Source organism: Myotis yumanensis, unplaced genomic scaffold (genome assembly GCF_028538775.1).
Source record: "Myotis yumanensis isolate MYYU_CA2020_CCGP unplaced genomic scaffold, mMyoYum1.0.hap1 SCAF_13, whole genome shotgun sequence".
In the NCBI taxonomy this organism is placed as follows: Eukaryota; Metazoa; Chordata; class Mammalia; order Chiroptera; family Vespertilionidae; genus Myotis; species Myotis yumanensis.
In genome coordinates this window covers 46,640,715-46,662,533 of record NW_027223764.1, presented here as the reverse complement: position 1 = coordinate 46,662,533, position 21,819 = coordinate 46,640,715, and the positions used below count along the sequence as shown (strand labels likewise).

General features: G+C 43.2%; 1 protein-coding gene and 1 pseudogene across 1 annotated transcript in view; one reads left to right on the top strand and one right to left on the bottom strand.

Annotated features, from left to right (window-relative positions):
- The window catches only part of LRMDA (leucine rich melanocyte differentiation associated), a 1,013,334-nt gene that overhangs the window by 135,409 nt on the left and 856,106 nt on the right, over nt 1-21,819 (bottom strand). The gene's annotated exons all lie outside the window — the stretch shown is intronic.
- On the top strand, nt 14,830-16,261 carry LOC139021583 (transcription factor AP-2 gamma pseudogene; annotated as a pseudogene).

Below are 21,819 nucleotides of genomic sequence, written 5' to 3'. Positions count from 1 at the left end.
TAAGTAGAAGGATATCCCCATGGTCATGGATTGGAAGATATCATATTGTGAACATGCCAATTCTCCACAAATTGGCCTATAAATTCAAAGCAATTGCAATAAAAATCACAAAAGTTGTTTTTCATTATTTCTGTTATTAGAACAGATAATCTATTTTTAAAATTTGAAAGGAGATGCAAAGGGCCAAGAATAGCCAAATAAACTTGCTACATGACTAAGTATCAGGCCTTATTATAAACCTAGAGTAATTAAAAGGTTGTGACACTGACTCAGAAGAGATGAGTATATGAATGGAATTGAACAGAATAAACTCACATATAGGCAGATGATTTATAACAAAAGTAGTGAGGAATGAAAGTTATTTTTAGAAATTATCATGTAAAATTAATCCTTGACCCCATACCTCACACCATATATAAAAATAAATGTTAGATGTAGTTCTAAATACGAAGATAAAATATAAGGCTTTTAAAGACCAACAGAAAAGAAGACTTTCATGACCTTTGTGTAGACAAAAGTTGCTGAAATAAGATTCCAAAAGCACTAACCATAAAGGAAAAGGCCGATACACTAGATTCCAGTATTAAAAGACTGATACACTGGACTACAATAACAAAAAGAACAAAAGAACAAATACGATTTTTTTCCATTTATATAAAATTCAAAAGCAAACAAAACTGATATATGATGTTTTATCTATTGTCCAGAATAGGGCATGAGAAAGTTTTCTTGCTTAGCAGTAATATTCTATTTTTAATGGTTATAACAATATCCTGTAATAATTTATAAAGCCATCCACCATGATTTGTATATTTTCTGTATGTCAGAGTTCACTTTAGGAACTTATTTAAAATACACTAATTAGCAAGTGAATACAAAGCACAGTGTTTAGAACTCTTTCCCTTTATACTGGAAGAATGAGGAGCACCTGAAGGACATGCTAATAAAATAGTTATAAATAAAATAGAAAGAACAATTTCACCATTTTTCCTTGTGCTGATAAGAAAGAATGATACAGACAGGAATTTACTATATATATATATATTAAATTTGAAAGGAGATGCAAAGGGCCAAGAATAGCCGAATATATATATCAAGCAGGTGTGACCAAGGCTGTGATTGAAATAGACAGGGCCACCAAATGGTATCCAGGGAGATCAAATTGTTGATGCCATCTATATTTTCCCAGCTAATCCCACTAAGCCAGAGAAAAAACACGATGTTACCAAAATTAACCTGCAGAAAGGGGCCAGTCAAGGAGAAAACACAACAATGGGATTACCCCAGAGATGCACTGTGTCTCCTTCACTATAAACAGTGCTTCATTACTATATTGTAACTGCTAAAATAGAAACATATGATTGGTCGGTACAAATACACACCTGCACCACATACATGCACACACATATAATATACAAACCCACTCATAAACATATACATTGCCTCAGTTATTTGCTAACTACAAGCCAACTGGAATCATGTTTGAGCACTGGGAAAATAAGGTAGGATGGGAGAAATAGAAATGCAGATTCTACCAGGAAGGCAGAAGTATTATTATATTTGATCTCTATATCAGGGATTGTTAAACTCTGACACGTGAATCTTTTAAGTGAACTCCTTGAACTTTCACATCAAAATTGTCAGTCCTTGCCTCTTCACAAATCTTAACCACTGGCTAAGAATTTTTTTACCAAAATTATTTTAACAACTTGTTAAATTATTAAATTTATATTTAATAAGACCTCAGCTCCTGATCCAGGTCCTGGGCTTGTAGAATTGCAATGCCCTTCCAGGAATGCTGGAGGAGCAATTTTTTTTAATTGGGAAGGGGCAGTACACAGCTTTATAGCAGAGCTTTGCGATAAAAAAGTGACCACTCATGTGACCATACGGAGATGAAGGGTAGTCTTCATATGGTCACATGACCATATAAAATTAATAACATACTCTCACAAATGTGATCTCCTTTGAATCTCATAACTACCCTGTGAAAGAAGGAACATGGTTGGCAATATATTCTTATAAAAACCAGGAACACCAAGCTCAGAGAAGTTACATGACTTGCCCAAGGCTACATATAAGTGGTAGATCTAAAACTTGAATCACTTATTTCAAATCTCTGGAACACTTGGTACATATACATGAGAGCCTCACAGAGATGGGACTGCATGATTTCAAGGGGTACTCCAATCCACTCTGGAGCAAGGGTCATCTGTGGGACTACCTGCAGAGAGCCATAAATATGCCCTTCCTGAAGCTTCCATCCTAGATCTGTCTTCCCAAGAGTTCCACCGTATTAGCTTGATGATTCATCCTCAGGTGATGTTACCAGTGGATGGTTGAAGGTAGTTAGTGCACTTTGCTTTGGGCCTCAATATTTATCTGACCTGGTTCAGAAGGGCTACACCACATAACCCCTAATGACAGCCAAGTCTAGACTCTACTACAATGTGGTACAGATAAAAGGAGCCTCACAAAGCCCTCCTAGAACTTGCTTCACAAAATGTGTGTGGGCTGAATAGAAACCCACTCTGACATTTCCCCTTCCACAGCACCAGGCTGGATTTAGGATTCCTCAAGAAACACTCTTAGAACAAGACATAGAGTCAGTCTGTGTCAGTCATCTTGTGTACGTGGGAACATGTGGTGTGCTTAGCTGTGATGTGCAATAAAGGACAGCCAGGCTGACAAAGTGTGGGGAGCATATGGCAGGGGTGGGGCTCATAGCTGTGTCAGGAATGCACACACATATGGTGATGACAATATTCATGGGATATTATCCTTATTCTCTCTTGAAAAACTTGCACGCACACACACACAAACTAAGATCAGAGAATGTTAACATGGAAACATGTTTTGGATAATATCTAGCCCAATGCCCTAATTTTATAAAAGAAACTGAAGCCCAGGATATATGGAACAGAAAGTATTGTAGATTACAGACAAACCCAGGAAGTAGAATCTAAGACTCCTATTCCTACCTAAAGCTCTTTCCTTGATACCAACCTACTTCTCAAAAACTGACCACACCCAGCTATAACTCCCTTTCCAAAATGGAACTAAAGTTCTTCTGTGTGGAACCTCCAAGACACAACAAGGCGTGAGAGAGAAGACTCAGACCCTTGATTGTCTTTATGTTAAGCCCTGGCCCTAAAGCACAAATGGAGCCTCAGGAAGTTCAGAAAGGAGCAGAAACCAGTCATCTTTGGAAACCCAGAGGGCCCTCAGAACAGTCTTTTAGAAACATGAGCAACCATTCCCCGCAGCAAAGAAAAAGGTTACTACAAAGGCAGAAACACATGGAGCCTTATATCTCTCCTCCTGAAGGCTTCCAGGAGGGAAGGTCCTAGATTGCAGAAAAGAGAAGTGGTAGATTTTACATGTTTTGTTGGATTCCTTCAGACCCACAGCCAAAGATCCAAGGGTTTGTGGAGTCTCAGCCTCCCTTTTTCAGACTCGGCTGCATAACTCCAGATACTATCCCTTGCATTACAATCTTAACATCTTCAAACCAAATAGAATCCTCCTTTCCTAGACACTTCTCTATTCTGGTAAGCAAATGCCCCCAGTTTCTTATCCAGGCTGGTGATGTAACAGTGACCTTTGAAGCCCTCTTTGGCATCCATTGCAGGTAAACCTAAGTGACAACTTTAAGGTGCCCATGGGTGGGGTAACCAGATGAACCATGTCTCAACCAGTCTTCCCAGCGTTACCTGTCTTAGACACAAGAGGAAAACATAGAGAAATAAACTCTTCCCTTCTTTCTGCTTCTCAAATCCTTCAAGCTCCCTTTCAAGGCCCTCTTGTTACAGCCTTCCTCAAGAACTCCAGTCAATAGTAATTTCTCTTGTCTAGACTAGTAATCTATCCCTTGATTATATCCCATTGAAGTATATGATGGCAAGTAATGAATGGGACTTCTCTTATTTTCATATTATTCCTGAAATTCTGAGGTCTTCGAGAAGCTCTTAATATTTCAGAATCCAGATCAAGTGTCAAACCTTCCACAAAACTTTCCTTAGTACCACAACAGGGAGATCTCGGCTCCTCTGGGTTCCCACAGATCTAAGTTCATACTTGTATGGCTTAGCACCCCCATACTGTACTATGCTGTTACATTGATCTCATCATACACCCACCTCCTCCACCACACCAAACGATTTCTCTTCTTTGTCTTTTAGTCTCTAGCCTAGGCCTAGAACTTGATAAGACTGTGGTAAAAACTTGATGGAAGGAAGGATAGATGGATGTGCGTTCGTTGTTTTTTGTTTATTTGTTCATTTTTTGTTTGTTTGTTTTACAACTCTGTAACTCCCAACAGAACCTCTATGTCATTTTTTATTCTATTAATAGTAATGGCCTTTATTCAAGGATGAATATTGATGCTGAACTGTACTGTTGGCAAAGCCAACATATAAGATATGTTGACATATAACACTGTGAAGTCAGAAGTGATGTCCTTTTAACAGATGAGGAAGCAGAAGCTCAGGTAACTTAAAAGGTTTGGCTGAGTACATAGTAAATGGCAGAGATCAGACACAGAATCCAGGTAGATCCCAGTGGCTGAAAGCTTGGACTCAGGTTGCCCTGCCTGGGTTTGAAGTCCATTCTGCCTCTCATCAGCCATGTAGCAGCAGGAAAGGTGCCTTCTTTGTATTTCATAGTCCTTATTTGTACAATTGGGTAATAGTGTGCCAATCTCATAGGATCTTGTCATGATTCTGTGAAGTAGTCAGCTTAAACTCAATAAAACAGAAGTGCTTAGAAACTTTCTTTCCAAGGCACAAGTGCTCAATAAATGTTGCCACTAATATTTACTCATTGGATCAACTTACATTTGTTGAGGTAATACTCAATAAATGTGGGGGTGCTCAACCATACAAGTGTGAACTTAGATCTATGGGAACCCTGAGAAGCCAAGATCTCCCTGTTGTGGTGCTGAGGAAAGTTTGTGTGCTGGGCATGAGTTTAGGTACTGAAGGCACAATAGCAATACAGACATAAATCCTTGTTCCTGGAGAATTTACTCCATAATGAGGGAAGACACATGATACCTAAAATGACTCAATTTTGTAATATTTCTGAATTTGAGAATCAGATGGCAATGCAGTCTGGAGCTCAGGGAAAAGTAAGAGCTGGAAAGATAATATTGGGGGCACCTGTGTACAAGAAATGGTTATAGACTCCAAAAGCACTGATATTGTTGAAAGAAAGAAAGAAAAAGACAGAGTCTTGAGAAAAGGACACAGTGAAGGGATGTGAAGAGAAGAGAAGGGAACAGATGGAAGTATAAGAGGAATTCAGAGAGTAGCATAGAAGCTAAGGGATGGCAGGGTTCAGGGTGATGCCAGGCTTCACCTGCAGAGACTGTGCAGAGGATGTTGGATCACCAACCTGAAGAGCAGTTGTAACTGCAAGATGAGGGAGGAAGTCAAGGTGCAAGGAGTGGAGAAGTAGGGGAAGGAGGGAGAGAGGGCAACTGGGTGAAAAGAAAGGCAACAAATCTAAATTTCTCTTTGAACATTTGGCAGTAAAACAAAGGAGGTGGCATGAGAGACAGAGAAAAAAAGAAAATTGGAGGGAAAATGTTTTCAGGCAGAAGACAGGGAGCATATCTATGGGCATGGGGCATCACAGAAATATCAAAACCACTTAAAGAAGTTTATGTAAGTTCAGAGTCTTATTAGACTGGGGATATGGAATCATTCCCTATTCAATTTCTCTCCACCTTTCCCCCCAAATAGTGAATCCACTGCATTGTAACCTGTGTTAGGACACTTGTCTATATTTATAGAATCAGAGACCATCTTCTCACCTAGAAAAATGCAGAGACCTATAAGGAAAGGGACATGAATTCTGATTTTTGTGTCCCTCCCTTCCAACCACAAACTGTTGAGTATAAAGCTATGTGCAAACTGAATGTGCTCCAAAAATCCATGACATTCAGGCTGACTGGTTAACTCTATAAACATGAGTTGGAGAACAGATGGGGTTGCGCACCTTCCTCCCTGAACTCCTATATCAGAAGACACCACCATTTTTCTGAAGTACATGATGTATGGACCTCCTCCAACCTAGAAGCAGGAGGAAAGATAAAATGACACCCCAAGATTTGTGTCAGGCCAAGCATTACACAAGTTGGGGAATAAACTTCAAGCCAGACAGCAATAGGCACCTTACTCAAACATTACTCCAACATAGAGTAAGATTTCTATTTTCTCATTCTCTAATGTTGGATTTTTAATTCCAGGCCTCCAGCTGGTAAGTCAAACAAAAATTGGGAAATGTTCAAAATTTTGAGAGAAATTCAAAGGGCAATTTGGCCTCATCAAAACAAAACTAAACCATTGGCAAACAGAGGCTGGTGACTTGTAAATGAACCAGGAGGCATCCCAATGGTGCCCTAAGATTTTGCAAACATTCTCTGTCCCCCAGCGGATTTCTCACCAAGTGAGGGCCAGAGCCTCCATCTGCTTTCCATCACTGTTCCTGCTATTGATTTCTGGCGGAGCTCTGCCTGGGTTACATTTTTATGTCTCCAAAGTGGTCCACCCCAACAGAGCACAGGGAGTCCTGGGCAAATGCCCCCAGCCTGGCATTGAGTTGCAGAAATATGCACTCTTCCAGGGGCGTGGCACCCCTTCCTGCCTCAGACACCCTCATGTTTTACTCTCTCTGCCTCCACTCACTACTCCCAGAAAATGGAGACCAGCAATGTTATAATGAATGTGCTTTGAAGTCCCATGATGGTCTATACTATACCATAAATAGAATCTTGGACAGAAAAGTGGAATCTTACAAAGGAAGCACTTTAGAAATATCAAAGGATTTATCTGAAACAGAATAAGAATACTCCTTTAGGGAAATGATGTAGTTGACCTTAGGTAAACACTTTTAACCCAGTGACCGTGAAACATACCTGTAATGTGTGTGTAATCATCCTAATTATGTTGTATTTTAACAAAATCACTTACACAGTGCTGGCGCTGGTTTAGTGTAGCAACTGAGTTTTTGCAAATGATGTCATTTTGGAGGGTACATAAATCTGGGCTAAATCTGGTCTGAACCATACAGACTACAGAGAGCCATCCTCGAAAAAATACCCTACACCCATCTCCACCAATGGGAGTGCAGTGACTTGGCCAGTGGGCGTGAGAACAAACTCAGCCTCCAAGTGGTACTGACATGTTGTAATATTAAGAAAAGTTAGCTTCTTTGTTTCAATCTGTTCTAATGAAATAATACCAAGCACAGAAAGATAGCTAAGCATGCAATTTCATCTCATGGTTACTGTGATTGTGGGAAAGGAAAAGCCAGGTGAATGACTAACACCTCTTGTCCAAATTACTTGTTGCAACCCCCCAAGTGGTCTCTCTGCCTCTACCCATGGATTGAAGCCAAAATGATCTTTTCAATAAGCCAATGTGATTTTTCAACTTCTGGATTTAAAACTCTTCAGCGACTTTTCCAAGCCTCTGTGATAAAGTCCCCACTCTTTAAGTTGGCAAACAAAAAAGTTATGTGAACACCAAGTGCTTCATTATCTTGTCCCTACTCAGTTCTGCCACCAGCTCCTCACCCACGTGCTTGCTATTCTCTCTTCCCCTCCATACTCTTCTGCCACAACATTCTCTGACCAAACTAAAGTTCCATTCCTTCAACACAGTGTGTCTCTGTTCTCTGAGGGATCGTACCTTCTGTTCCCTCTAACTTGAACGCTCTTCCACATTTCCCCCTGTTTAGTTGTAATACATTTGCCAGGTTTCAGCTTTAAGTCAGGTCTCACTTCCTCCAGGAAACCTTCCCTGCTCCTTGCTTACACCCGGATTTTATGTTCCTTCTAATGCTCTCATTAAGGCTGTGTGACCACTAGAAAACTCTTACACACTGAGGAGTTAATGAAAAATTTTCTGTAGATGCTACCTACTGTAGTGACAGAAGTCAAGGTCATTTGCTTACCAGATTATTCCTAGCACTATGACCAGCACACAGTAAGCACTTAACAGATGGGCTGCTGTTACATATTAGGAAATGCTAATGTAATTTCTGCAATTAATATTCAAATAAATGCACTAGTATGCAGTCAATAAAAGTGAAATTTATGGAGATTATATAACATAAAACCACCTGTATTAATGTTTACTGAAAAAAAAATTACAACGACATACCAAAATGCATGCACTTTGCCGAAACTGGTTTGGCTCAGTGGATAGAGCGTCGGCCTGTGGACTGAAAGGTCCCAGGTTCGATTCCGGTCAAGGGCATGTACCTGGGTTGTGGGCACATCCCCAGTGGGAGATGTGCAGGAGGCAGCTAATCGATGTTTCTCTCCCATCAATGTTTCTAACTATCTATCTCTCTTCCTTCCTCTCTGTAAAATATCAATAAAATATATATATTTTAAAAAAATGCATGCGCTTAAAAAAATAGACTAGAATTGAATAAAGTTAACACGCTAAAAGTGGATTGCTTGGGGTGTTAGGAATATGCATATTTTTTCCTCTGAATATTATTAAATTTTTTAAAATAAACATTTAAAAATGTAATTTTTAAAAACTAATGTTATTAATTTATAACTATTAAATAAAATATTCTCATTGCAGAAAATATAAAACCACCAAAAAGTTCAAAGGAAAAGAATATGAAAACCACCTATAATTTTACCACAACAGAGAAGGTTGTAAATGTTCGTGTGCGCGCGTGTGTGTGTGTGTGTGTGTACACGCGTGTGTGTGAAGCTTACCAAAAAGTCGCCTGGACAAACTGACACAAAGTGGCTGTCAATGAAACTGAACTATGAACTATGGAATCTTCTTAAAGTCTCCAGATAGCAGTAACCAGATGCAATTTTTTTTCATTTTGTTTGCTTCCAACAACCATTCATTCAGTTATTCATTCTTAATATACTCTTTGAGCCCCTGCCATATGCTACTGAGCATTAGAAGGGGAATAGCCAACATTCTGGTGCCATCTCTCCATGTCTATAATATGAGTGCTACACTAGGGAGCAGGTAAACCACCAGAGGAATATGGAGGGGACTTCTTAAAGGGAGAGAGAAATGAAGGGAATGCCCAGCAGAAGTGATGGTGAGGAGAACTGAGCAATGTAGCAGGAATCCTGGGACTTTGAGGAAAAAAGAAGACCCTAGCAGAAAAATAAAAGGGAAGATAAGAAAGCCAAACTTCAGAGGTGGTTTTAAAGAGCAGGTGAGAAACTGGTCAGATTGGTCCTCAAACATTCGAGCTCTTATTTAGTCAAAATTACGTCGTGATTAATGGGCCCTGTATCTAAAGGAACAACTTGGTGTTTGTGGTAAATACTGACAAGAATAACTTATATTTATAATGCCACATCCATAGAACATTTCCTTCCAGATGTTTGGAATGCAAGCAATTAGAATTCTGCTTTTAAGTAAACTTCACAGTGGTCAGAATTATGACTAGAAGGCAGGACTGACCAAAGGCAAGAGTTTTAAACAGTGGGCTCCAAGTTAAGGGCCCTCTCTTGAGCTCTTCACCCAATGCAGCCAATATCTATAGTTAACAATACTGTATTATATACCTGAAAACTTGGTAATCAGGTAGGTCTCATATTAAGTGTTCTTAAAACACTAAAATATTTTATTTCTTAAAAAGCAATATATTAGTTGCGCCAACATTAGAGGAAGCAGAGAAAATTGTGTTCTTGCTATGATTTTGAAACTGTGTTCCCACTCCTCGGTAATATGGCAGAGGGTGATTAAAATGATTATTTAGAAACTAGCTCTGATCAACTGAAATTCTATGTTTAACATATTTCCCTTCTTAATTAGGGCCTAAAGATCATATTTTAATTCAAAACAAATGTTCTAATATAGTCTCTTTCCAGGATATCATATGAGTGTGGTTAAATGGAGGAATTGCCCTGGCCGGTTATGAAGTCATTAATACTAAGTTCAGCTATCTATAAGGAAGACAGAGTGATATGACAGAAATAACGCAGGATTTAAAGACAGACAGATGGCTTTGACTGGCCATCTTCTAGCTGTGAGATCTTTTTTTTTTTTTTTAAATATATTTTATTGATTTTTTTACAGAGAGGAAGGGAGAGGGATAGAGAGTTAGAAACATCGATGAGAGAGAAACATCCATCAGCTGCCTCCTGCACACCCCCCACTGGGGATGTGCCCACAACCGAGGTACATGCCCTTGACTGGAATTGAACCCGGGACCCTTCGGTCCCCAGGCCGATGCTCTACCCACTGAGCCAAACCAGTCAGGGCTAGCTGTGAGATCTTGCACATATCTCTTAATCTCTCTTCTGTCTCTTTTTACTCATCTACAAAAATGAGAATGATAAAAAAATACATTTTACAGGGTTGTTATAAGTTGAATAAGATAACGAGATAAGGTGAGTTGTTTTCATTAGCCAAATCTCAAGGTAAAGGAGGACTTAGTCGTTATTCTTGCATTGGATAGAACCTGGACCTAGTAACTTCTAGCCCATTCATTATTCTGCCAAGTTCTCCGTGAGTAGAGGAAGTGTGTCCAACTCCTTTGACTATCCATAGCTCTGAAATGTTGACTGAATGAAAGAATAAATGTAGAAACAGTAATTTTTATGTTCCTTAATATTGAGGGGACCACTTTGTAAATTATAGAATTGTTTAACCACTATGCTACACACCTGAACTAATAAAAAATAATATTAAATGTCAACTGTAATTGAAAAGTCACATTAAAAAAAATTTTAAAGTAAATGAAACTAGGATAGGACTTAGTTTTTAACACCTTAAGCACCTGGCAAATAATTATTCTGAGGACATGCCAGCCACTCCAAGCATATTTTCCAGTCGTCCTCCACTCTCCATGGCTGAGCCCAGGCCAAGCGGCACACTCCCTTTCCTGTGAACCCTATTCCTGCCACATCTCTATCCTGCACTTGGTCCGCAGACCTGCATTCGTTCCTTCCAATTAGCTTATGAACTTTTTGAGGCATGGACTGACTCCCATATGTGGGTGTACTAGTATTTCAGAGAGGAAGGGAGAGGGAGAGATACAAATATCAATGATGAGAATCACTGATCAGCTGCCTCCTGCACATCCCCTACTGGGGATTGAGCCCACAACCCAGGCACGTGCCTTGACCTGGAATCGAACCATCGAACCGTGACCTCCTGGTACATAGTTTGATGCTCAACCAACAAGCCACACGGGCCAGACAAAACTTTGGTTTTATATGGCATGGCAAGGAAAGGCCTGGATGAACAGGAGACTTGAGAGGAATCACCTGAAGAAAGGGAGGCATGAGCCACTCAGATAACCAGAGAAGAGATCCAGGCAGGGGATGGGGCACCGGCAGGGGCTGCGCAGGGTCCCTGTTCCCCAGCGTCTCCTGAACCACGAGGAAGGCAGTGTGTGTGACCAGGGCACAGGAAGCGCAGGGAGGCCTTGGCAGATGAGGTCGGACAGGTCTCAGAGAGCCTCACACGCCATTGTAAGCACTTGCTTTTTATTCTAAGTAAAAGCCAGCAATCAAATAAACACATTTAGGATTGGAGGGGTTTGAGGGTTTTATTTTCTTTATGGCTTGCTCACATACAGACATTTAAAAATAGCTGCTAAATGCTTCTTTTGGGGAATGTGAGGCACTCATAATAATAATAAAAAAGTGCCCTGGGCTTTCTTACCACTGGATACATCAAAGGGTTTTCACTAGTAATTTGGGGAGCGTCCGCCTCTGGGTGCCACTGCTGTGATTTCAAAATAGAATTATCTCGTGCTATGTGATTTCTTGAATCATTAGTTTTCCATTTTCTCTTCCTCTTTCTTTTCATTCATTTTTTGTAGTATATGCAAGAAGTTTCGGAAAATGGTGGCTCCTGGGCAAATGGGTGAAGGGGGCTGTTGAGAGGAGGGAGAGGAGTGGAGCCTCCTTCTTACGGAGTGACCAGAACTCTGGGCATTAGTCACTCAATGGAGAGGGTTCTCGAAAACAATGGGAGAACTGAGGGGGGGAGGGGGCTGCAGAGGGAGAGGGAGGGAATTTAAAGGCCAGGGGGAGAATTAGCAAAAGAGAACTCTTTGCAGGCTAGTGGGCTATTTTACTTGCTTGAACTAACCCTTTCATGGCAGCATGGGCCTAGAATGAGGGCATTTTTGCCCCACAGGGAAGAGTTCTTAGCAGAAACACAACTGTCTTGAACAAAATAGAACCCTGGCCCCACCCCTTTAATTACTTGGCTGACAGCAAACTCAAACTCTTCAAAATTATAATTATCAACAAGTCTAACTCCTTATGCACTAAACAGTACTTATCTTTGAAGATTAATCATTTTAGCATTATCGAAGAAAAATAATAAAATTACTTAATTTCCTTCCCAGCCCAAACCCAAATCCTTAAAGGAGCAGCCATAAGGCAGGGCACAAGGGATGCATCACTGGCCTAAGGGGGCCCCCAGGAATATCCTACACATGGAGCCCACACAGTGGGGCCAGCAGACAGGTGGGCCCAGGGGCTCAGGAACTAGGATTCTTGGCTCTCTTCCTGCCTTTGCCTGCTTCTGCCTCCCAAGATCAGTGAGAGGAAAAGGCTGGGAAACAGGATGAGAGGAAACATCTCAAGGATCGAATTCTGCTGCATATTGGGCTCCATGGGTCAGCTATATGCCACCTTGCTATGCTTCATGCTACTCCAGAGCATTACTTTATCATGGAAACCATCCAGAAGATGGGTCCAGGCATGAGGGGCAGAGGAGCGAGCAGACACTTCAGGAGACACGAGGACAGAGCTGTCTGGGGACCACAGAGCCCTGGTAGGGGCTCTCCAGTTGGGTTCAGAGAAACTTGTAAAGCACATAAAACATGTCTGGGTCCCAGATTTGAGGTATGAGGTGACAGTTTGTGATCTTCGGAACAAATCTAATAATTCTTGGGACCTGATGGGGAGGAAAATAAAATCGGATGTGTAAAGCTTTCTCCAGGACTTCCGATCCTTGGCCCACACGTGATTATTTATGTCCTCCCTAAGTGACATGTCTTTGTGCAAAACATCTCCATTTTCAAGAATCTAAAATGGCTATGTTGATCCAGAAGAAGAAATTAAATCACGGTTGGAAACTACAGGGATAGCCCACTGCAATAAAATCCCTCCTTCATGAATCCAGATGAGAAATGCAGCCTTCAGACCTGGGCAGGCTCAGACACAACCTGTCTCCTGGCCATGGCCAGCAAGGCCCGAAAGAACGCAGCTGAGTCCTACATCAGTAAACTCACCCACGTCTCCTCTCCTCATGGTCATTCGGTTCCTTCTGCTCAGGCTTCTCATCTAGCCCTTGATCCTGCCAAGCTTGTTCCAACCCCAAAGATTTTAGCCTAGCATTTTCCTCTGACTGGAAACTGTCTCATAGTCCTTGTGGCCTAATCCTTTCCTCTCCTCCAGATGGCAGCTCAAATGTCACCTGTCAGAGAGGGCTCCCTAACGATCTTCTTTATGGTAATCTGCACCCTGCACCACACTCACCAGAACATCGTCTCAGTTTAACTTCTTCATAGTCCTTATGACTCTCTCAAGTCATCTTGCTTGTTGTCCATTGTTTGTTGCCTCTTCTGCCAGATTTGGACCCACGGGCTGAGTCCCAGTCAGGGCCAGCTCCACAATTTGCAGGGTCTAATACAAATAAAAACATGGGCTCCTGTTCAAAAGCAAGGGGAAAGTTTTGTTTTGTTTTGTTTTTCTTTTCTTCTAAGGCCTTTCTCTCTTTTCATCTGCTACAGTGTTTTTTACTTGCTACTTAATATTTTATTCCAACTATGGGGCAAGTACAGACCCTCACAGGTACCCAGGGCCCATGACTTGGCATGCAGGTCATGCACACCCAACCCTGACTCTCCCTGTGTTTGTACCCAGGCCCCTTATAGGGTTGCAGGATACAAGGAGTGGATAGTTGAGGATTCATTCCAGGGGAGCAGAGAGACACAGACGGATTCTCTGAGCCTCCATCATGTACCCCACTGTCCAAATGGACTTCACTTACAAAATACAAATCCAGCAATTAAATTTTAATAATCTAAAAATGGCAACCACAGAACTTTGAACTCCAAGCACAGGGCTCCCATCTAAGCATAGCACCCATAAGTCCTGTCTTGTCTCCAGTCCCTAAGATAATGCCTGACGTGTGGTAGGAGTGAAAGAATGAATGAAAGACTAAGCAATTAAATGAACCAATAATTCCACAAAGAATTCTTTTTTGCCTATATTGTGGGCAAACTGGCTTTCTTTTCATGAATCAGTAATTCTTCCTTGAGCGTTGCCGGAAGCCGGTCCATCCTTGCTGCTTGACACAGTCGCTGCAGGAAAGAAACATCTGCACAGCATATGTTTCAAGGGACCTGGCATATATAGCATATTGTTCTTAATATGTTTGCTCTCCTTAGCGCCATGTGTTTTAACCAAGGTCACCTCTCTGAGAAAGGTTGTTTTCCCAGGTGGGGATTTTTCCCTGAGGTTAGGGAGGGGATACAACCCCTTAACTAAGTGCCAGGCGGGTAGTTAATCACTTTAACTACAAACAATCACACTTAAGCTACATAATCTTTACTCCCTGGAATGGAGATAAGAAACGCCCTAACCTTTGCAATAGAAATTGACAGGATTAAAATCAACTGGTATAAATACAGATGTAACAGGACAATACAGAACCTGGCTGGAGAACCTGGCTAGGCTGCTGATCAACTGAACTCTGTCTCCGTGTCATTCCTTCTTCGTGGGACTCCGTCCACACCTTTGGGAACCCCTGGACCTGCTGGGGCTGGACCCCAACATCTGGCATTGGAACAGTCGAAGCGAACATGTGCAACCTGGTGAGTGAGAGCGCCCCGAACCAAGAGTGCTGCCTGCCGCCTTCCTCTGGGGCCTGGAGCTCGGAGAGAGCCTCGGGCGGCGGAGAGCCCAGAGGTTCGCAGCTGCCAGGCTTCCAGGATGCGCCGCCCCAGGATGGCCAGGACAGGAGCAGCAATAGGAACCCGCCTCTCCCTCACCTCTCCTCAGCTGGGCAACATCTCTATAGCCCCGCGCAGCCCCTCTCTCATACCGGAGTCCCCCAATACCCGCCACCACTCTACTTTCCATCTCCCTACCAGCCACTGACTTATTCCCAGTGGGCAGACCCCTACTGGCATCTGGGAGAAGCGAATGCTGCCATCAACCCCCTGCACCAGCCGGCGGGTGCCGGTAGTCAGCCGCAGGCCTGGCCCGGCCGCCAGAGCCAGGAGGCTGCTGGCTTGCCCTCGCACCATGGGTGCCCGGCCTGCCTGCTACCCTTTCTCTCCAGGCTGGATGGCAGCGCTATGAGCGCCCGCAGGGATGGCTTCCACCGCTTGGACCTGCTGCTGCCCCACGCACACGCCCTGGACGCAGCGGGGCAGGCAGAGAACCTGGGCCTTCATGACATGGGGGACCCGATGGACGAGGTGCAGAAGGTGGATGAGCAGCCCCTGCTTCTGCATGATCAGACTGGGATTCGCAGAGGTCCCATTTCAATGACCAAGAATGCCTTGAGTCTCCCCTGTCAGAAGGAGCTGGTGGGGGCTGTGATGAACCCCAGTGAGGTCTTCTGCTCCGTCCCCGGAAGATTGTCCCTCCTGGGCTCCACGTCGAAATACAAAGTGACAGTTGCAGAATTCCAGAGGCGATTGTCCCTGCCTGAGTACTTAAATGCCTCATTACTGGGAGGTGTTCTCAGAAGAGCCAAGTCTAAAAATGGAGTTCGGTCCTTGCAGGAGAAGCTGGACAAGATTGGGCTGAACCTTCCAGCCGGCAGACGGAAGGCTGCACGCGTCACCCTCCTGACGTCCTTAGTAGAAGGGGAGGCCGTTCACTTGGCTCGGGACTTTGGGTATGTCTGTGAAGCCGAGTTTCCTGGTAAGTTGGTGGCCAAGTACTTAACTGGACCTCATCTCGGAGGACGGAATGAGATGGCAACGAGGAAGAACATGCTGCTGGCCGCACATCAAGTGTGTCAATAGTTCACAGACCTTCTCCACCAAGACAGAACACCCAACAGGGACAGGCCGGCCCCGGTCTTAGAGGAGAACATTCAGGACTGCCTCTCTCACTTCAGCCTGATTACCCACCAGTTTGGCAGCCAGGCCATCTGTGCCGCCATGTCTGCTATGCAGAACTACATAAAAGAGGCCTTGGTCATCATAGAGAAATCCTACATAAATCCCGGGGACCAGAGTCCAGCTGACCTCGGAGAAGATGGAGAAGCATCGGAAATGAAACAGGTGGAAACAAAAGGAAGAAAAGACTGCAAGGGGGCATAGAAAGGGAATGGACTGACTATTCTTGGGGGGGAAAGGGGAGTGAGAGATGCGGGAAGAGACTGGACAAAAATCGTGCACCTATGGATGACAGTGGGTGGGGAGTGAGGGCGGAGGGTGGGGCGGGAACTGGGAGGAGGGGAGTTATGGGGGGGAAAAAAAAGAGGAACAAATGTAATCTGAACAATAAAGATTTAATTAAAACAAACAAAAAAAAGACTGCAAGGGGAAAAAAAATCTCCAAAACCACTCTTGCCGGCACAGATGGGGAAACTTCTCTGCCTGGGGGGACAAGCTGAGCTTTTACTTGCCTTCCCATGAAAAGGCCTGCTGGCCTCAGGAGTTGGACCAGCCCTCTGGGAGTCCTTAGTATTTCTCTGGCGCCTGAACAGGATTCCCCTAAGTAAGCGCTCCTCCCCCGCCCCCCCCCCCACCCCAGCAGAGGCTATGCTTGTATATTTCCACAGGATGCAGACTTACCTGTGTGGATTCCAGACCGACTAGTCCGACCTTATGTCACACCACCCTCCATCTCCACCTCTTCCTCCTCGATATCATCCATATCAGCCCACCCAGAGGGCATAGCTGACTCCTCCCTGGACACCAACACCACCATCAAGCTCGGCCCTGATGGACCCATGATCCAGCCCTTCAACGCACTGACGCTTCGGGAAGCCCGTTGCCAGTGACGCCGCCCGCTAGCCAGATCAACAAAGACAATCAAACCAACAATTTGAGGACAGCTGAAATCTCTTGACTGAAGAGGCTGGCAACCTTCTAAGGAACGGGGCTCCTTGTGCGCTCCATCCACTATGTTTATAGCTATGCTCACTGTCATTGCTTGCCAGTCTTCTTCTGAGTCTTAAACGGCCCAATCTGCGAGGTGGCCACTGATTTGCATGCGCTATCATTTAAAAAATAAAAAAGGGGGAATTTGCCGGAAGCCGGTCCATCCTTGCTGCTTGACACAGTTGCTGCAGGAAAGAAACATCTGCACAGCATATGTTTCAAGGGACCTGGCATATATAGCATATTGTTCTTAATATGTTTGCTCTCCTTAGCGCCATGTGTTTTAACCAAGGTCACCTCTCCGAGAAAGGTTGTTTTCCCAGGTGGGGATTTTTCCCTGAGGTTAGGGAGGGGATACAACCCCTTAACTAAATGCCAGGCGGTTAATCACTTTAACTACAAACAATCACGCTTAAGCTACATAATCTTTACTTCCTGGAATGGAGATAAGAAATGCCCTAACCTTTGCAATAGAAATTGACAGGATTAAAATCAACTGGTATAAATACAGATGTAACAAGACAAAAACCAGAACTTGACCAGGATTTCACTGGAGTTCCTAACCAGAACTTGGCTGGAGATCCTGGTTAGAGATCCTGGCTAGGCTGCTGATCAACTGAAGACTGTCTTCGTGTCATTCCTTCTTCGCCGACTCCGTCCACACCTTTGGGGACCCCTGGACCTGTTGACCCATGAGTCATTATATGGGTTCCTCTGATGGTATGTTAAGATAAACCAAGAGTAGGCTCCTTCTTTATAAAGTCTGTGACCCAGTAGAGCTATGACAATGCCCTCCAACAACTCCTCTAGGAGGTACAAAAAAAGAAAAGTGACTTATAGTACAAAACAAAGGCAGCTCAGAGATCTATGTAGCGGCAGGGGTCACAAAAGGTTTTATGAAGGCGGTGGCATTTAAGTGGGCCTTAAAAAGGTATGGGATTTAGTCATAAAGATAACCCAGGAAAGGGTAACAATGTCAGCAAAAAGTAAAAGGCAGAAAGCCAGAATTACATACAGTTAGGGTAATGGTGCTCAGGAAAAGGAGCTGGAAAGCCATTTGGGTAGATAGTTCAAGGCCAACTACAGAGACTCTTCAATGTAATTAGTATTTTTGAGTCAATAATTTGGCCATCCCAGTATATTAGGTATCGATGACTGCATAACAAATTACCACAATCTTGGCAGCTTAAAACAATACATATTTATTGCCGCAGTTTCTGTGGGTCAGAAATCTGAGTATACTAGTAGTGTCGCTGGGTCTTCGTCTCTGCTTTAGGTATCTCACAAGGCTGCTATCAAAGTATGAGCCAGGCTGGGGTGTCTTCTGAGGCTTGACTGGCAAAGCTTCCAAGCCACATAGTTGTTGGCAAGATTCAGTTCCTGTGTATGAAGGGCCATAACTCCTCATTGTTGCCCAAAGACCATGCTCAGCTGCTTGCCGTGTGGGACCTTACTTCATCAAGGCAGGCAGGGAGAGAATCTTCTAAGAAGGCAGAAGTCACAGTCTTATGTATCTTAGTCAAGGAAGTGACATCCCATCAACTTTTCACAATCTATTGGTTACAAGCAAATCACAGGCCCTGCCCATACACAAAGGGAGTGGATTTCAAAAGGGTATAAATACCAAGAAATAGGGGTAGCATGAGGGCCATCTTAGAAGTGGCCTACCAGACTTGGGTAGGAAAGAATGAATTGGTGTAGAGACCAAAGGTGGAGAAACTAGCAAAGAAGCTATTACATAGGTCAAGGGGGAAATAATTAGATCCAAAGAGGAAAGAGTAACTTTAGGGAGAATGGGTATTTACAAAGGCATTCTCAGTGGTAGAATTCACAGCACATAGGCCTTAGCAATGAGTTCTATGTGTGTGGTAAAGGAGAGAGAGAATGTAAAAGGAGATTCCAAGATTTTGAACTCAAGTGCTTGGAATTAAAGACGTAGCTAATGAAAGGGCGAGGGCTAGGCATTCCATCTTGCCCCAGGGTAAGGGCTAGGCCCTCCATCTTGCCCCAGGGTAAGGGCTACGCCCTCCATTTTACCTTGGCCATGTGCTTGGCAAGGAGCTTCTTCCCGGAAGTCTAAGCCTCTGCTAGCCACACCCAGGAACAAGACACCAACTTGCGCCTGGCCAATCAGCAGAGCACAGTCCTTTCTCCTCCCCTTACTCCAACCCCCCTATAAAACCCGTCTCCACACAGAGTTCCCTCTCTCTGCTTCCTGTCGCTGCGTCAGCAAGGTGGGGGAGCCGAGCTAGCTCGAATAAAGACTCTTATGCTTTTGCATTGGACTGGCTGGCTCCCTGATGTGGTTTCTTGGGGATCCTGAAATCTGGGCATAACAGCTAAGAGAAAGAGAGAATAGAGGAGGAGAGACTGGTTACAGGTATCTTGTGGGGAAGAAGAGAAAGTACTGAATTTGAGATTCCAGAATACCATCCAAGGTGACCATTTCCTTGGAAATGCTGAATTTCAGGAATGCTATTAAGGATGGAAGTCTATTTGTCTGTATGTCACACAGGTAACAACTGACGATATGCAATTGGAGGAAGAGATGAAACTATCTCAAGCTATTTCAACAACTTGGAATGAGGAAGCCCTCGCAACTTCCCTCCGCTTGTGCAAATTCTAGCCTCACTGCTAGGTTGGAATCTGGAAGGGCCAGAAGGAACCTTTAAGTCAAAAGAAAAACGTGAGTACATCTGTGTAGTTCTGCAAAGTATGTAGTTCTGCAAAGAGCCAACTAGTTGGAACACTGGTCTTGCAAAGATTTTTCCAGAGATAAGGGTCTAGCTGCAGACAAAGGCTCCCAACAAACACACATATGTACACTAGCTTGTAAATAACAAAAATAATTTAATGTTATATTGCTTTCAGATTTTCAAATCACTCTACGTTATTCATCCACCCACCTATTATTATTTCATTCTGCAGATGAGAAAACTGAGGCTTGTCCTAACCACAAAGGCAGCAGTCATGACTAGATAGAATCTTTGCTTCCAAATCTTCACTCAGTGCTTGCTTCCTTCCACAATACAAAACCCCTGACCTGGAATCTGAGTCTAAGACCGATTCTCCTTGCTTTTCATGTACAAGGTCAAGCACCCACTTTATTTAGCACAAACACAAATGTGCACTCATACCCCATGATTCTCAGAGATTAATTAAATGTGGAAGGCTGAAAGACCCCAGGTCTCTAAGTAAAGGAATTATCTTGGATGCTGAATCAGATGGGAATAAGAAAACTGTGCTCTCTCCAGAGAAACCTTCCCCTTGTGGGAAAGTTAAGGAAACTCAGCTGGCTTCCCAGTTGCAGTTATCTAGTGTGGGACTGAGCTAACTTTCAAGCCAGACCAAAACTCAAGGCATTCCCCATTGCCAATCCATATCATAATCAATGTTGATTGAATGTCTGAATGTAATTTGAATGAAAAGCATTTCAAAGCACAAAGGTTCTGTTCTCAATAAGTTTAGTCTATATAATCAAATGCATTCTTTCTGGCCCAATCAGCAGAGGCTTGGCAGAATAAAGGTCTTTGGTATGAGCAAAAAATTCCAAGCTTAAATCTTACAATTGCCCCTTTGAGGGTCGTTGACTCGGCAAGTTTTACAGTGGTGTACTGAAATGAATACTGCCTCTATGCAAAGCAACAGGAGGTCACATTATAATTAGAATGCAATCAGTGGAATTGGTTATGGCTTGGTTTTCTTCCTGAAATGACAATCCATGCCACATCTGCCATTACATTAATATTTTCTGCATTACTAGAAGAACAGAGGGAGGGGGTTGGGTGGAGGGGAAGCCAGTGTCTTTGCACAGAGCAGCTGATAGAGTTGTTTTAACTAGAAGTCCGCATGAGCTAACCAAGGCCCAAACAGTTCACCTTTAAAATACCCAAACCATCTGGCAGGCTGTCCCATGATAAATCTCAATGATAAATGTCTCTGTTTTGATGTTACAAAGGAATCGCAGACCTGCTCAGTTTTGGCACAGCTGAAAACATACTGGCAACGGTAGAATAGAACTCAGATGTCCCAAAATAGAGAAGTAAATCATTTTGACCTGCAGGGCATAATATATTTAGAGAAAACCTGATTGTAATAAAAAGGTTGGACTCATCACAGTTTCTGCTATAGGAGCAAGTGATATACTTTTTTGTAATACTTTTTGGTTTAGTGAAAACTCCAGCATTACCATTTAAAAGCTTTTATTTTCTTTCTTTCTTTTCTCTCCCTTTCTTCCTTTCTTCCTTCCTTCCTTCCTTCCTTCCTTCCTTCCTTCCTTCCTTCCTTCCTTTCTTTCTTTTTCTTTCTTTCTTTCTTTCCTTTTCTCCCTTCCTTCCTTCCTTCCTTCCTTCCTTCCTTCCTTCCTTCCTTCCTTCCTTCCTTCCTTTCTTTCTTTCTTTCTTTCTTTCTTTCTTTCTTTCTTTCTTTCTTTCTTTTCTCCCTTCCTTCCTTCCTCCCTTTCTTTCTTTCTTTCTTTCTTTCTTTCTTTCTTTCTTTCTTTCTTTCTTTCTTTCTTTCTTTCTTTCTTCCCTTCTCTTTATGTCTTCAGACAGCTCCCTTGGCCACTTGCAAACTATGAGAGTCTCCTCTGGTTCTCAGACATCCTGCAGGGGACTATTGAGGCAAGCATGCCTTCAAAATGATTAATCCACTCGCCTTTCAGAAGTCTGTTTTGCTGGGCCCACGGCCACTGCCAAGAAAGGACACACTGTGACCACCAGCACCAGG